Raw genomic sequence first — 17,125 nt, forward strand, 5'->3', positions numbered from 1 at the left:
AAATCTCCTTCCAAATTATTATTAGTTTTTGTATCTTTCCTGTAAATCTAAAATCCACTTGTGACTGGTATATATGCACATTTCTAAGCATAGATAGGCCTATTCTTGGCTTATCTGATTCCCACTCTTTAGCTTTAGTTCAAAAAGTTCTTAATTTTTAAGAGTTCATTCCCTAAGATCAACCTAAACTGTTGTTTCCAGAATCAGTGGTGCTGAAATGAACTTTCTTTCATTTCACAAAGAAAATGAAACCCCTGGGTGCTACAGGGTACCGCTCTGGGAAACTGTGCTGATTGTCCTGCTTTGTTTCTCTATACTTGCTCCTGTAGTCACAGGTATATTAGTCGGGGTTCTCTTAAGAAATAGCACTAACAGGATACATAGAGATATATAGAGATGATACAGAGATGCAAAGAGGTAGACATGAAGAGAGAGTCTTATAATTGTCTACAGGATAATGAAGGCTTAGAAATGCCACCAATGGCTGTCTACAAGCTGAAAACTCAGAAGAGCCTTAGCACAAGTCTGGAAGCCTGAAAACAAGGTGAACTGATGGTGCAAGTTCCAATCCAGATGCAGGGCAAGACTGACGTCCACAATTTGAAAACACTTAGGCAGAGAAAATTCCCCCTTACCCCACTTTCTGTTCTATTTAGACCTCTAAAGGAGTGCATGATGCTTACCCCAACCTGTCTTACTTAGTCTACTCATTCAAATGTTGATCTCATCCCCAAACTCAGGCATACCCAGGATAATCTTTGAGTAAATTCTGAGCACCCCGTGTCCCATTTAAATTGATGCAAAAAAGTAACCATCAAGTTATGTAGTTCTTGTCTCTGAAATACAAAAAAATATAGGAGCTAGAGGAGCATTGACCCACTCAGAACTTAGTCTCAGAGCCAAAGGCTAGAACTGTGCATCCCTTGAGAAGGTTGTTCACATCTCACTAATCTTAATATCTATAACACACAGCCTAGCTCCTGGCACACAGTAGGTACCCTGTAAATGTTGAATTAATGTTTCTGTGATGTGTGAAGTTCAAGTGAGCATTTGATTATACTGTTTTATGTTAACAAGGTAATATTATCTATATTATCTTCTCTTACCTCTGTGGCTCTCCAAAACCCAGCATCTATATTAAGTGGAGCTTTTTCTATATGAAATTCTATACAAAAGGAACTCAAATACTAACAATCTCTCCATTTTTTTTCTTGTAGCACCTATTTAGATAAGTCCAGGGCAAAGGAAATTTCACATTGAGCCTTCAACAGAAGGCTTAGCTACACATGACCTCCTGCATCTCCCACTTGCCAATTTGCTTGTTAGTTTTAATAGAAAGTCAATATAACAGAATCATGTGGTTTTGTTTCCCTACTTTTCTCCTTTGGCATGAAAACTGCTCTCTCATTAAGGGTGAATTCAGAGATGCAAAAAGAACATTTCTATCCAGTTGTTTTCCAAGGGCTTAAGAAAAAAAAAATACAAATGACGCATAACTGGCATCAGGGTACAAATTCAAATCTATTATCTGAAACTGCTTTTCCAATAATCTCTAAAGAATAATCAAATTCACCGTGTTAATAAATGAATGCAGAAATGATCACTGAGTTTATCTTGGCTCCAGACTGGATTTCTTGGCCTGTCAGAGCCAAGTGAGTTATTTGCAGAATGCCTTCCACCAAAGCTTTCTCAAGCACCAAGGCTAAGGAGAACACCCCATGGAATTGCAAAAGATAGAGAAGCAACATACTGGCCCAAACTAGACAAGTTAAATCTTACTAATACTGCCCCCAGGAACTCTAAAGTGGCTGTTGATTTTTTTACAGCCCAGTTGGGAAGCCATGTGGTTAGTCTAGCCCACAAAGGGTTATGTTATCAACTGCAGGGATATTAGCAAAATATATTTACTTGATATACGAGTCATAAAATTTTTCGTGAAGAATAATTTACCCTCTACACGGCTATATACATGTCGGACTTCATGCATACACACAAACTCATAATTTTATAAATTACCATCATTTGGGGGATAAAACATTTTTTAATTGAAAAATTGAAGCTATCTTATACTCTGAATGTTCATCCTTCATCTCCAATTTTCAAAAATCTTTTATTAAAGAAATGTGATTATTTTCACAGTTTAGTTCATCTTCTGGTTGACCTCATATGGCTGTTTGGTTTAGAACACCTCACGAGACAATTAAGTAAAAGGCAGCCAAAACAAAGAACATAACAGGAAAATTTTAATGACTTGAATAAAAAAGTAATCTTTCTGGCTCAGAGTTGCTACGCTGCTCAGAAGGCTACTGATTACCTAAGCACCAGTCCCTGTCAGCCCCAATGGAAAGCTTTGACACCATAATAGTAATAGAGAAGCTACTCTCAGTGAGCTACACATTACAATGTCATTTGCCCAGTAAAAATTGTGAAATTATTTTTTAAGCCTTATGTATGATCTTAAGAGTAACATTAAATTCAAGAAAAATGGAATTCAACATGATAAAAATAACAGACTACAACTGAGTTTAAAGGAATACCAAATTGAAAAAACAGAACTTTGGGCATCTTTTTTTTTTCTCTCTTTCTCTCATTTAGGTGATTTTATTTGCTCCTAGGGCTTTATACCTCTCTATGCAGATAGTGCCCAAATTGAAATCTCAAGCCTAATCCCTTCCCCCTGAGTTCCAGACTTCTTTATCACTCTTTCTTGGCATCTTCATTTTAATGTATAATGGGATTCCTAGAGTTTTAATATGTTCCAAACAGACAACTTAATTCCTCAGTCCTTTAATACTGCTTCTCCCCAGCTTTCTCAATTTCAATTATTTTACATCCACCCAAATGATTAGGGAAAAAACTCAGATGTCATGCTTTATTCCTCTTTTTTACATCGACTCCAATGGGAAATTCTAAGAACTCCAAACTAGATCTCAAAGCCAATAATTCATCTATGCCTACTACCCTCATCTGCTGAAAGAGCATCTTTCTTCTGGATTCCTTTAATGTTCTTCTAACTAAAATCCATTTTCTGGGTGCCAAGGTGGCTCGGTTGATTAAGCATTGGACTCTTGATTTTGGCTCAGGTCATGATCTCAGGGTCATAAGACTGAGCCCCATGTCACACTCCATGCTGGGCGTGGAGCCTGCTTACGATTCTCTCTCTGCCTGTCCTCCTCTACCCCCACTCACTCTCTCTCTCCAAAACAAGGAAACAAAAACATTTCCACCCTGCTCCTCAGAGTCCAGTGTTCATATAAAAATTATGATATTTTGCACAGAAAGGTAAGTTCCATGATCTTGTTCACTGAAAAATAATTATATCAACTAGCAAGTAACACTTGGTGGTAGTATAGGAACTCACCTCCATTATTGACTTAAAGAGTTAAGCTGCTGAAATTAAGGGTGTACAAAGTAATGGTTTAGTTTACTTAGAATTAATATAATATGGAAAAGCACAAAGCACCTTTGTTTCCTTCCCTCAGCAATCATCAGTGCCTACATCTAGCATCTTCTTTTTCTGCACGTGGTCTACTCTTCTGAATGTCTCTTGCGTGCCATCCTCCCCTGGCCCACTAGATGCTAAGTGTTACCTGTGGAAGTCATACTAAACTTTTGTTAGAAACCTGAACAGACCATGGTGCAGCCAGTGTATCTGGGAAGTGCATCTGTAGCACTCACTCTGCTTGATCTGTGTTCAACTCCCTCTGCTTCCTCTCAGCTGTCTTCTATCTCTAACACTCCTCTACTATAGAATTATGTAACCCATGTATATATGGCATAGTTCAATAATGAACATTTATGACAAATGGAATCATAAAGGAAAGTATCCAAAAGGTTAAATGAAAATGTATATCATTTATCTAAGTCTTGTGAAGGATGGGGCTATCAGGGCCAATTGGAAGAACATTGAAAGCATATGAGCAAATATGGAAAGGGTCTCTTGTACATAGTTTTCAAATTTGAGTATATTTCAGAATCACCTGGAGGCCCAAAACACAAATTGCTGGACCCTGTCCCTGAGTATTTAAGTCAAAAGATCTGGGTGGAGTTTCCAAAATTTTGTATTTCTAACAGGTTCCCAAGTGATGCTGATGCAGATTCCCAGAAATGTCACTTAAGAACTCCTGTTATAGTCTACATGCCAGAAAGTAGCTGCAAATAAAATGAATTGTCTTGACTTCACTTGAATTTATTCTTGTCCATGAGAGACTTTCAATAGAGCTTAATCTGTGTCATCCTTTTAGCCCCACTGTACTACAGGAGACTCATGAAGCAAATCTGGATTCTAAAAAGTATTAAATTAAAAAGACAAGGAACCCTGAAAAAAGGAGACGTTGTAGGTTTGTTCCCAAAGGAAACATATCAAATTTATAAGGGCAACCTATTTCAGTCAATTTTAGCACTCGATCATCTATGGATCTTTATTCAACTGATTTGGGGTAGTCTGGGTATTTTTTAAAAATATCTCCTAGGGCTCACTCTCTCGCATGTGGAGGAGGCAGCGTCCTCTGGGAGCCACCTGAATGATGACCTGGATCCAGACGACAGAGAAGATGGAGCTGCCTCTACGGCTGAGGAAGCAGCCAAGAAAAAAAGACAGAAGAACAAGAGTAAAGGGGCTGCCACAGCAGGAGTATAAAGAGTCAGGAGCCTCAGTTGATGAGGTAGCAAGACAATTGGAAAGACAAGCATTGGAAGAGAAAGAGAGAGATGACGATGATGAAGATGGAGATGGAGCAACTGGAAAGAAGAAGAAAAAGAGAGGACCAAGAGTTCAAACAGACCCTCCCTCAGTTCCAGTGTGTGACCTGTACCCTAATGGTGTATTTCCCAAAGGACAAGAATGAGAGTACCCACCCACACAAGATGGGTGAACAGCTGCTTGGAGAACTACAAGTGAAGAAAAGAAAGCATTAGATCAAGCTAGTGAAGAGATTTGGAATGATTTTCGAGAAGCTGCGGAAGCACATCAACAAGTTAGAAAATATGTTATGAGCTGGATCAAGCCTGGGATGACAATGATAGAAATCTGTGAAAAATTGGAAGACTGTTCACGAAAGCTAATTAAAGAGAATGGATTAAATGCCGGCTTGGCATTTCCTACCGGGTGTTCTCTGAATAACTGTGCTGCCCATTATACTCCAAATTCTGATGATACAACAGTATCACAGTATGATGACATCTGTAAGATAGACTTTGGAACACATATAAATGGTAGGATTATTGACTGTGCTTTTACAGTTACTTTTAATCCCAAATATGATACATTATTAAAAGCTGTAAAGGATGCCACTATCACTGGAATAAAGTGTGTTGGAATTGATGTCGTCTATGTGATGTTGGTGAGGCCATCCAAGAAGTTCTGGAATCCTAGGAGGTTGAAATATATGGGAAGACATATCAAGTGAAACCAATCTGTAACCTAAGTGGACATTCAATTGGGCCATATAGAATACATGCTGGGAAAACAGTGCCAATTGTGAAAGGAGGAGAGGCAACAAGAATGGAGGAAGGAGAAGGGTATGCCATTGAAATCTTTGGAAGCATAGGAAAAGGCATTGTTCATGATGACATGGAATGTTCACATTATATGAAAAATTTTGATGTTGGACACGTGCAATCAGGCTTCCAAGAACAGAACACTTGTTGAACGTCATCAATGAAAACTTTGGCACCCTAGCCTTCTGCTGCAGGTGGCTGGATCGCTTGGGAGAAAGTAAATACTTCATGGCTTTGAAGAATCTGTGTGACTTGGGCATTGTAGATCCACATCCACCATCATGTGACATTAAAGGATCATCATATACAGCGCAGTTTGAACATACCATACTGTTGCGTCCAACGTTTAAAGAAGTTGTCAGCAGAGGAGATGACTATTAAACTTAGTCCAAAGCCACCTCGACATCTTTTATTTTCTATGCCCTGTTGGAATACATTAAACCAGAAGTAATTTGCAACATGTTGTCTGTTTAACAGTGGACCTATGTAATGCTTTTATCCATGTTTAAAAGGAAGGAATTTGATCAAAGGCAAACCATCTGATGTAATTAGTCAAGGACAAAGCTTTCAGGACTTTCAAATGTTAACTGTTTTTCCCATCTAGGAAACGCTATAAAGCTCAAATTAGTTAGGAATGACTTATACATTTTTTGTTTTGAACACCTAAGAGATGCTTTTCAGATATTTATATTGCCATATTCTTAATTGAATGCTTTGAATGACTACATCCAATTCTGCACCTATACCCTCTGGTATTGCTTTTTAACCTTCCTGGAATTCATTTTCTAAAAAACAGAGACATTTTCAGATCTGAGAGCTATATTTCAATGTCTGTGGTTATAATTCTGCACAGTAAATAGTCTTTGTCTTTCATTTTTTCCCCTGACATTGGAAAGATCAACTGAAACCTGACCTAGTAGGAACATTGTACCAGCCTGAAACCTTGACTTAGTAAAATCTTAACATTTAGATCTACTGTCCAGTGGTGATATTTATCAGGAAATGTGTTCAGTTTACTCGGTAAACCAAAAGGGCATTTGAAACTACAAATACTAAAACAGGGAAACTTCCTGTACTTGGATCATTCTCTAGTTAGAAGAGTTTAATTGAATTATTAGGCTTTTTCATTAATGAACCAAATTCTTTTAACACTTGACTGGCTTGAATTCAAAACTATGGGTGGCATTTCAGGGAGTTAAGTTACAGTAACACTTATTATGGCAGCTAAGGGCATATGTTGAATGTAAGATGCCTAATACTTTAGAACTGAGTGCCACTACAGATTCTTAAACAAATTGCTTGAATTCTTTGTAACTGATTTGTTGGTGATGTTCCAACCTAATTTCAAAATTGTTTATTTACCAAGGTAAAGCCTTAATCTGTATATGCTTTAGTACAGTAATATTGACTGCCTCTGGGATGCTGTTTAGCTTGTATTTTGTTCAACATTTTTCTCATAGGAATTAAAACCGGACTTCTATACTTAGATCACTTGTACATTAAAAAGCTGCTCTTTCAGCATTAGAGCTGTAAATGAATGTTACCTGGTGGGATAAACAATCTAGTCTTTAGCTATATGAGCCATGTTTATTATGGTGCTAATGTTCAATAGCTACTTTTGGATTATTTTCTCCATTTTCTGTGATGTGCTTAGTGGCAGAGCTCACCAATTCATGCTTGGACATGTTACAGGACTTGTGCCCTCCAGCTAGTTCTTTTGGGGTTCTGAATCCATATCTTTTTGATATTTTTTGGTGAGAGATAGAAAGTATCCTGATTTCTAAGCTCAAGAGTTTTCAAATGACCTTATGAGTGAAGAATTTTGGAGCTTTGTAAGACCTCTTTAGCAGTAGTGATCTCAAACCAGTTATGAGCTCCAAGCTCCCCTCTCAGGTAACTGTCACAAGCAGTAGCATCACTTGCAAGCCCCTGGAGTAGCTGGAAGGAATATGATCTTGTAAATAGGAAAGCTGTCACTTAAAATTATACTGTTTACCTACTAGCCATGTATCTCTTGAAATCATTTTGTCATGTTTACAATGACGTACCTTATTGGTAACAAATTATTAAAGTTTAACAAATAATGCCTTTAGTAAATTATTTTACAACCAAAAAAAATATATATCTCCCAGGTGATTTGAATGCACATTCATGATCAAGAACCACTGCAGTCTAGTAAGGTCTGATTTGCAAGGGTCCCCACTCAAGGATATTTTGCTAATGTCTTGAGATATTTTTGATAATCACAATTCACTAGTGCTACTGCAATCCAGAAAAGGCAGGCCAAGGATGCTGCTAAACACCCCACAATATATCAGGGTTCCCCATAACAAAGAACTACCCAGTCTGAAATACAGAGTGCCAAAATTGAGAAATCCTGGCCTAAGCATAGAGCATAAGGTGCCAACGTTTCACTAAAAGGGTATGTATTTAGTGGTACATCAGCAAACTCTGAAAGATGCAATCCTATGTCTTTTCATTTATGTTGGTGAAAGAGAGAAGAAATTTGGATCAAGCCAAATACACGTTTTTGATTATTTAAAACAATCAAACAACAAAAATATATAACCTTTCTCATGATTCTGTTTGTGCCAAAACCTGAGTATGCAATCTTAAGGAAAAAATTTTATGTTTCTCTTGAATTCCTAGTTTACTGCAATTTTTAGGCTTAATTTAAAAGCTCTATTTGATGAAACAATAGTAGTAGTTAATGAGAAGACATTACTGGTAACAAAACCTTGTAGTATACTCTAGGGAAATTGGAAAAGCTTGACATAGTCTAAGAAGGTCAAAGTGGTTTACAATCTATTTATGGCACACTATTTGGGATTAAGAATGTCATTTCTCAATCATTTGGTTAAGTCAATGTGTAAAGACCTAATATGAAAAACAGAAGCCTTGTTTGGGCTTTACTGTATTGATGTTTGTCATTGATTCTTCCATCACTGTTTCTCATCAAGCTGTTCTTGCTAATTACTACTGGCACAAAATCACATTCTACATTTTCTCTCAAGATTGGATTCTCCCCACAAGTGAATAACAAGGAAAGGGGAATCTAAAGTAATAATGCATCTTATTACCTTTCTGCTTGTTTTTTAAATACCATTGACACTAGAACCATTTTGCTATTCCCATTGTTTTTACATCAATAAAACTAAATTAAAAATAAAGTGAAGACACATAATTTACCTAATCTAGGAGTTGATCTCAGGCAATAGGGGAACAATTGACATCATTTTCACTGAACTAGACTAGGAGGAAAATGCTTTCTATGCAAACAAAGCTGAATCCAATAAGTACAAGAAGGACAAGCAGGATGTATCCTGAATACACATACCCTCTGCTGCCTATTTGGAAAGAAAGAGCTTTGACAATATTGCCTTATCAGCTATTTCCAAGGAGTTGGGAAACTGGAAGAAGAGAAAAAAAGCAAGAACTAGTATTTTCTGGATAGCTAATATGCACCCAGAAAAATGCAAAGTACATTTGACATATGAAATCTCATGCGAGAAGAAAAAGAATAGCATGGACAGGGTCAAAAAGAGAAAATAGGTCAAGGGAGATTAATTAGAACTGGAAAACTGTGTGGAGGTTCCTCAAAGAGTTAAAAATAGACCTGCCCTACGACCCAGCAATTGCACTGTTGGGGATTTACCCCAAAGATTCAGATGCAATGAAACGTCGGGACACCTGCACCCCGATGTTTCTATCAGCAATGGCCACAATAGCCAAACTGTGGAAGGAGCCTCGGTGTCCATCGAAAGATGAATGGATAAAGAAGATGTGGTTTATGTATACAATGGAATATTACTCAGCAATTAGAAACGACAAATACCCACCATTTGCTTCAATGTGGATGGAACTGGAGGGTATTATGCTGAGTGAAATAAGTCAATCGGAGAAGGACAAACAGTGTATGTTCTCATTCATTTGGGGAATATGAATAATAGTGAAAGGGAATATAAAGGAAGGGAAAAGAAATGTTGGGAAATATCAGGAAGGGAGACAGAACATAAAGACTCCTAACTCGGGGAAACGAACTAGGGGTGGTGGAAGGGGAGGAGGGCGGGTGTTTCCAACTCTCCCTCAGGGATGACAGGTGATTGACAAGGCAACATATTTGATTTTTCTAAGATCTTTACAGTTTACAAATCCCCATCCCATCTCATAATTACCACGAGCTAGCAAAAAAGACATTATTATTTCAATTACGGGGGTGAGGAAACTATATCCCATTGATATGGAGTGACAGTGTCAGCATCAACCCACTAGGAAGTGGCAGAAACTCAAAACAGAAGTATCTTCTAACATTTCATGCTATCTTTGCAAATACTGTTCTGACCTGAATTAAGATGGCCACACTATGCTATATGGAAAGAGTTGTAAAATGATTACATGAATCAAGCTCTCCATAATCCTTTCAGGGCTAGAATCCAAGAGCAATTAGTAATCAAATGTATTGCTCATTGAGAGAAGTGGGCTGGGATGAATTATTTATGCTGGAGGGTGGTTCAACATGGATTTATCTGATTTATAAAAACTTCTACCTTGGAACACTTGGGTGGCTCAGTCTGTTAAGCATCTGATTCTTGAGATTAGCTCAGGTCATGATCTCAGGATCATGAAATCAAGGCCCAAGTTGGGCTCCACGCTCAGTGTGGAGTCTGCTTGGGATTCTCTCTCTCTCTCTGCCCCATCCCCCTACTCCCTACTTCATACACCTTTCTTCTTTCCTCAAATATTTAAAACAAAAAAAACAACAAAAAAACTCCACTTCATCTTCTGTCAAACTGTACTTAGTTCTTCCTATGACACTATACTGTACCTATCTTCTAATGCCCTTGCTTTTTCCTTGCCCCTGTTCTCATTTGCCCTATTTTTCTTTTTCTTTCTTTCTTTTTTTTTTTTTTTTTTTTTTTTTTTTTTTTTTTTTTTTTTTTTAGTATTATGTGGTAAGGAAGAAAGCATGAATTGATATAATATTTTTATTTGGAGAGATAAAGCTTTACTAGCATGTGTCAAGAGTCTTAATGTGGTAATATTCTTAGATGCAGAAACCCACTTCACATAAGGTATCCTAAGGGAATGATTATAACTGGATGTAAAAGCAGACTCCTTCTGTGTCAGTTTTTGAGTCGCAAAGGCAACAGGCATCAACCCTCCCCATCTTACAAATAGAGGAGTGAGGGTACTCCAGTGAGTATGGCAAAGAGGGCACGGGAGAATTGGTTTTGTGACCCTTACCTACAAAATAGAGTAAGGAAGGCTGAGAGTGGAGAGGGAGATTGGCAAAATAATTTATCTGAAGCAGGTTGTTAATAGGTTATGGCCTTTTCCCTCCATGCTGCCATGGTGAAAGGAAGGGTTAAGACATTCCCCCTTTTGTCATCAGTCAAGTGGAAGGGCCTCAAAACAATCATTGAGAGAGCTTGGGCATGGGAGCACAGGCAAGGCAGACTGTTTTATACTAATATTCGAAATTATATTTGTAAGCGGAATGGTTGAGAATGGAGAGGGCAGATGAAGTGTGTGGCAGAGACGGAACAGCGGAGAAACCACCAGCCTCTTTTTCTTGCCCTTAGTCAGAAGCCAGCTGCAAATAAATGTGTAATTTCTTATTACACTATAGTGGACACATTTATTACTGAGGGGAGTCTCTTACTTGTGATTATAAATGACTGGGGGACTTTTTGTTATCTGAGAATGAGAGTATCATCTATCTATATAAGCTGCCCTAGATTTCAACAGATAGTAACAAATTTTCTTTATTATCCTCTCCTAGGTTTTCTATATTTTCTACTTAAATGTTTGTTTCATAAGAAGAGACAGAAAAAATTAAGAAAATGATCTATGTGTTAATATTAAACTGGGGAAAATATTTTAGCTGTGTGTTCCACCAACTTTTTCTTTTCTAAATTTGATACAGTGCTTACCTAAATATATAAAAATAAACTTCTCAAATTTGCTAATTATATAATACTCTATTATTAACTATAGTCACCTTGCTGTTCATTAAATCCTCAGAACTTACTCTTCTTAGAACTGTAAGTTTTTATTGTTTGACTTACATATTCTCATTTTCCTCTCCCTGAGCCATGTGCAAAGAGTACACACACATACACGTTAACTGTGTGAAGTGATGGTTGTATTATCTTGATCTTGATAATCATCCTACAATGTATGTCAAATCATCACGTGTACACCTTTTAAATAGATACAATCACATTTGCCAGTTGGATAAAATTTCCAAACTTCAATCCTCCTCTAAAATTTTTTGCTAGTTATATATAAATGGAAATGATTGCAAAGCAAAAAACTCCATCACAGCAACTCTGTGAGGTCAATGTAATCATCCACATTTTACAGATGGGAAAACTGCATTTCCATAAGCCATGAGGGTTAGATAGTTAGATAGCCACCAAGTGTCACAGTTACAAATCTTTTTTATGGTCTGGGGTCTGTTTCAAGGATTTACATCTGAAGTAAACAGAACTGATTTTGAAGATACTTTCTAAATCAAACATACTGTCAGTCTTCCGTTATATTAAAAAAAAAAAAAAACATTTCTCTAAAGTAAGGAAAGCAAAGGTAAAAAGAAAATGCTTACCTTTTTGTATTTGCATAGTTTGCATAATGCTTGCAAGTAAACAATGAATAAAAAAAAATCTAAGTTTCTACAGGGCCGAAATTGCTATGAAAATAAATACATAACAGTAAGGAATATAATAAGAACTGTAAAATCCAAAGATGCATTGTCCAGAAAGGACAGAAGAAATAAATATCAATTTTGTGTATATGTGAAATTTAATTTTGTATTGATAACAGTAGCTATGCTATTTCTCTAATTTGATGTAAACAATTTCCCAGCTTCATGAAAGGCATAGCTTTTTGCCAAATATTTCACTGAATAGGAGCTGCAAACAAAACAAAAACAAAAACTCAAAAAAACCTGGAAATAATTTTCATTTCAAACAACCATCTTGAGAATATGGAGCTAATATATATGCAATCTCTAATTTATTCACAACATCTCTAAAGACCACCCTAGGACCAAATCTAGTTTGAATGCAAATCCTCTGCTTGCTAGGTCACTTAAATGGAATCAGAACAACACACTCTTTTTAACTATGCCCCCTTCGTAGTGGGGTGAGTTCAGAACATTATGGTTTTAAAGAAAGAATGTATTGATGGGGAGAGAAGTGCAGAATGTATCATTAATCAAAAACCCGCAAATGAATCTTTCCTCCTCTTGAATAATGCAGCTGGCTTGAAGGGTTAGCACACTTCTCAGCAAAAAACAGCACTTTATTAGGAAGTTGCTACTATCCCAACATAAAGTGAGATGACAGGACAGATGTGTTACATCTAGCATGTGGGTTCCATAGAATACTCACGATTTGCAAAATGCTGCCTAAAATTAGCATATGTACTTACTCAACAAATATATACCACTGACAACAGTAGGGATAGAGTTCACATATTTTTCTAACTTGGGACTTAAATCCTCATTCCCATCAGGTCTTCTATGTTGCTCATATTCTATATTGCTCATAGGTTGCTCTTCAACCTATATTTGAGTTCTCCATTTCATGGTGGCATTTTTTTTGTGCTCTTCTCAGCTATGTGAGAACATTCTCCACCCTCTCAACTACACAAAAATATTGTATGTCTTACTCAGATACATCAATCTAGATAATCATTACTAGACAATTTTTTCATTAATATATTTTATCGTGGCAAAAATATCTGTAACATAAAAATTTACCATTTAAGCCAGTTCTAAACGTATAACTCAGTGGCATTAAGGACATCCACATTGTTGTGCAACCATCGACACACCATCCATTTCCAGTTTGTTCATCACTCCAAACTGAAAAATCTGTGTCCATTAAGTAATAATTTCCCATTTCCTCCTGCCTCCAGTCCCTAGTAACTACTACTGCACTTAAAAGATTTGAGAGAGAGAGAGAGAAAGAGAGAGAATGAGAATGTGAGCAGGAGGAGAGGCAGAGGGAGACGGAAACAATATCAAACAAATTCCATGCTGACCCCACAGCCCAATGCAAGGCTTGATCTCACAACCCTGAGATCATGCCCTGAGCTGAAATCAAGAGCCACCCAGGAGCCCCAGCGCTATTGCACTTTCTGTCTACATTAGAGATAATTTCTATGCTATTGCTTTTCATAGTGGCAGGTTACCATAAGTCCTGATTGACACCAATTATCCAGGTATTTCACCAGATTTAGTATTTGCCTAGACCACTTTTACCCTGACAAATATCCTGGTTTTGGTGATTAAATGATATAAATGACTATCATATATATAATATTATATATATAGGATTATTATATCTATATATTATACTTCCGTATGCCTCAGGTGGGCAAAGCCACATCTCTTCTGATCTCAAGTGTCCATAATTCTCTAGGGTTTCAATCTTCCCAAAGAAGGCAGTGGTGAGACATACATGAGAGATCAGGCTCAGGAGTCCTTTTGTACTAAATAATTCCTTTTACTCTTTTCTCCCACCCCCAATCCATGAAGCCTTTATTTAATCTGAAGGCAAAAGATTTATACGATCTGAAGAGAAACCAGAATATTACTCAGCCATTAGAAATGACAAATACCCACCATTTGCTTCAACGTGGATGGAACTGGAGGGTATTATGCTGAGTGAAGTAAGTCAATCGGAGAAGGACAAACAGCGTATGTTCTCATTCAGTTGGGGAATATAAATAATAGTGAAAGGGAATAGAAGAGAAGGGAGAAGAAATGGGTAGGAAATATCAGAAAGGGAGACAGAACATAAAGACTCCTAACTCTGGTAAACAAACTAGGGTTGGTGGAAGGGGAGGAGGGCAGGGGTGGGGGTGAATGGGTGACGGGCACTGAAGGGGGCACTTGACGGGATGAGCACTGGGTGTTATTCTGTATGTTGGCAAATTGAACACCAATAAAAAATTAATTATTAAAAATATTTAAAAATAAAAAAATAATCTGAAGGCAGAGAACCCTGGTTCTCTATTCATTCTTCAGAATAGAAAGCTTAGCTACTGTTTCCTAGGCCTTCGAATTCAAATGTTTATCTCTACCATGAAGCATAAAACTCCAATTTTGGAACTCAAAAGCCAAAACTTCCTGCAATACCACTCTTTCATGAACAACAGTTCTGAGAATCTACGTACACAAATGCAAAAATTATTATGTAGCAGAAAATACTACGAAAAAAAAAGTGCCTTCATTTCAAAATATTACCTCGACATATTTAAAACTTCATTTCTCTAATGGCTTTTTGGAAAGAGTAAGCCTGTCTGTGTTGTTTATCTATTGCGTATAGACTCTTGGTTGTAGTCATTATCCACTGGGTGTTCTCTGTGGTGAAGGAAGAAATTTCTATCAGGAATGGGACACTAGCAACTTCTGTGACATGCTGTCAGGGTCATGCCAAACTAGGGTAAAATCTACAGGCAGTTTATCAGTTCTTATCAGAACACCAATGAGGGAAGCGAAGTTTGGAAGATCTAGAAACATTGCACATCAGAATCTAGATGCTCAGCCTAAGTTAGAGACAGAAGATAAATACAGTTGCTAAATTCAAGTGAGGACATTGGGGTCAAGAGAGTTGAGGATGTACAAAATAGGGGAGAGGGAGATGAAAGACTGAATTTGAAAAGATGGATTCAAATGCAGTTGAAAGAGGGTTTTGGGTAAAGGATGACATACTGAAAAAGAAGAAGGGGGAGGGGACAGATTGCAGTTGACAAAAATTCTACCGTTTATATTCACAAAATGCAAATTGATATATATCTAGAACCACAGACTCTACTGGGGCCATTTCCAGTAGGAAATGGAAAAGTAGTTTTTCCTGTAATTTTAAAATAGTTTAGAAAATTTTTAAGTTACATGACTGCACCTGGTCATTTCCCTGATCCACTGGACCCTGACTCCTCAAACAGTTCCATTACAATTTCTCATGATTGAAAAATAAGTTATAAAAACAATCCTTTCTCTAAGTTGTTTTTTTAAAAGTTTATATTCCACTCAGTGTTTTAATTTGAGACTACATCACCTTAAAGTGCTTTATTTGTTATATCCATGTTTGTGCTCTCTCTTATGTTAAAAAGGAAGAATCTCCCAGATATGCAAGTGAATGCTTTGAATTAACATTTAGTTGTTATTCCATTCCATAAATCCAAAGGGCAGAGGTGTACATCTTGCATGAAAAATAACTGAGCTCTCTGCATGAAGGCACTCTGAGAAAATCATTAGAAGTATTATGGATAGGCTGAATTTTCAAAAAGAAAAAAAAAAAGAAACCAAACCAAACCTTGCTCAGTGATATTCTATAACATTTGGATTTGTGCAAGTTTATTATATTTTTTAAAGCCTACAATACAGCCTCTCTGTTCACCCCTCAAAAAAAAAAAAAATCTGTCTTTGAAAATGCTACACGCATTCAACCATGTAGAGTTTTTGAAATGGTCTTTTCTCCAATCATATTACTGGTCTTCTGATAAAAAAAAAAATTACCCAATTTAAACAAGTTTTATATCATGTCTGATGTCCCTTTCCTGGAAAGGGCTCAGATCAGGGTCAACAGGGCAGATTTTAACAGCATGGAGGTATTTCTGTCTTATCCTCCCTCATCTCAATTTGAAGAGCTATGGGGACCTTAACTGACCTAGCCAAGTGCTTAAATTATAATCATGTCCGATACATGGGAAAGGCACATTTGTAGAGGATGACAAATATATTCTGAAGGTGGTATCTTCTACCCACAGTAACACAAGTCACATAAATTAGACTGAGAAAAATTAATGTATTTATAGTAAAAACCATTTGATAATTCTTCAACAAAAAGGCAAAAATCTTAATATTCTTTGCATTTCTAAGTCTGCAAAGTTTTATTTCTATTTTTTTTAATTAATTTTTATTGGTGTTCAATTTACCAACATACAAAAAAACACCCAGTGCTCATCCCATCAAGTGTCCACCTCAGTGCCCGTCACCCATTCCCCTCCAACACCCGCCCTCCTCCCCTTCCACCACCCTTAGTTCGTTTCCCCGAGTTAGGAGTCTTTATGTTCTGTCTCCCTTCCTGATATTTCCCAACATTTCTTTTCCCTTCCTTTATATTCCCTTTCACTATTATTTATATTCCCCAAATGAATGAGAACATACACTGTTCGTCCTTCTCCGATTGACTTATTTCACTCAGCATAATACCCTCCAGTTCCATCCACGTTGAAGCAAATGGTGGGTATTTGTCGTTTCTAATTGCTGAGTAATATCCCATTGTATACATAAACCACATCTTCTTTATCCATTCATCTTTCGATGGACACCAAGGCTCCTTCCACAGTTTGGCTATTGTGGCCATTGCTGATAGAAACATCGGGGTGCAGGTGTCCCGACGTTTCATTGCATCTGAATCTTTGGGGTAAATCCCCAACAGTGCAATTGCTGGGTTGTAGGGCAGGTCTATTTTTAACTCTTTGAGGAACCTCCACACAGTTTTCCAGAGTGGCTGCACCAGTTCACATTCCCACCAACAGTGTAAGAGGGTTCCCTTTTCTCCACATCCTCTCCAACATTTGTTGTTTCCTGCCTTGTTAATTTTCCCCA

The 17,125-nt window shown here is 37.2% G+C and overlaps 1 pseudogene; it reads left to right on the top strand.

Annotated features, from left to right (window-relative positions):
* Positions 1 to 423: 423 nt before the first annotated feature.
* Positions 424 to 5,880, top strand: LOC121488795 (annotated as a pseudogene).
* The last annotated feature ends 11,245 nt before the right edge of the window (positions 5,881 to 17,125 follow it).

This window comes from Vulpes lagopus, chromosome 4, assembly GCF_018345385.1.
Source record: "Vulpes lagopus strain Blue_001 chromosome 4, ASM1834538v1, whole genome shotgun sequence".
NCBI lineage: Eukaryota > Metazoa > Chordata > Mammalia > Carnivora > Canidae > Vulpes > Vulpes lagopus.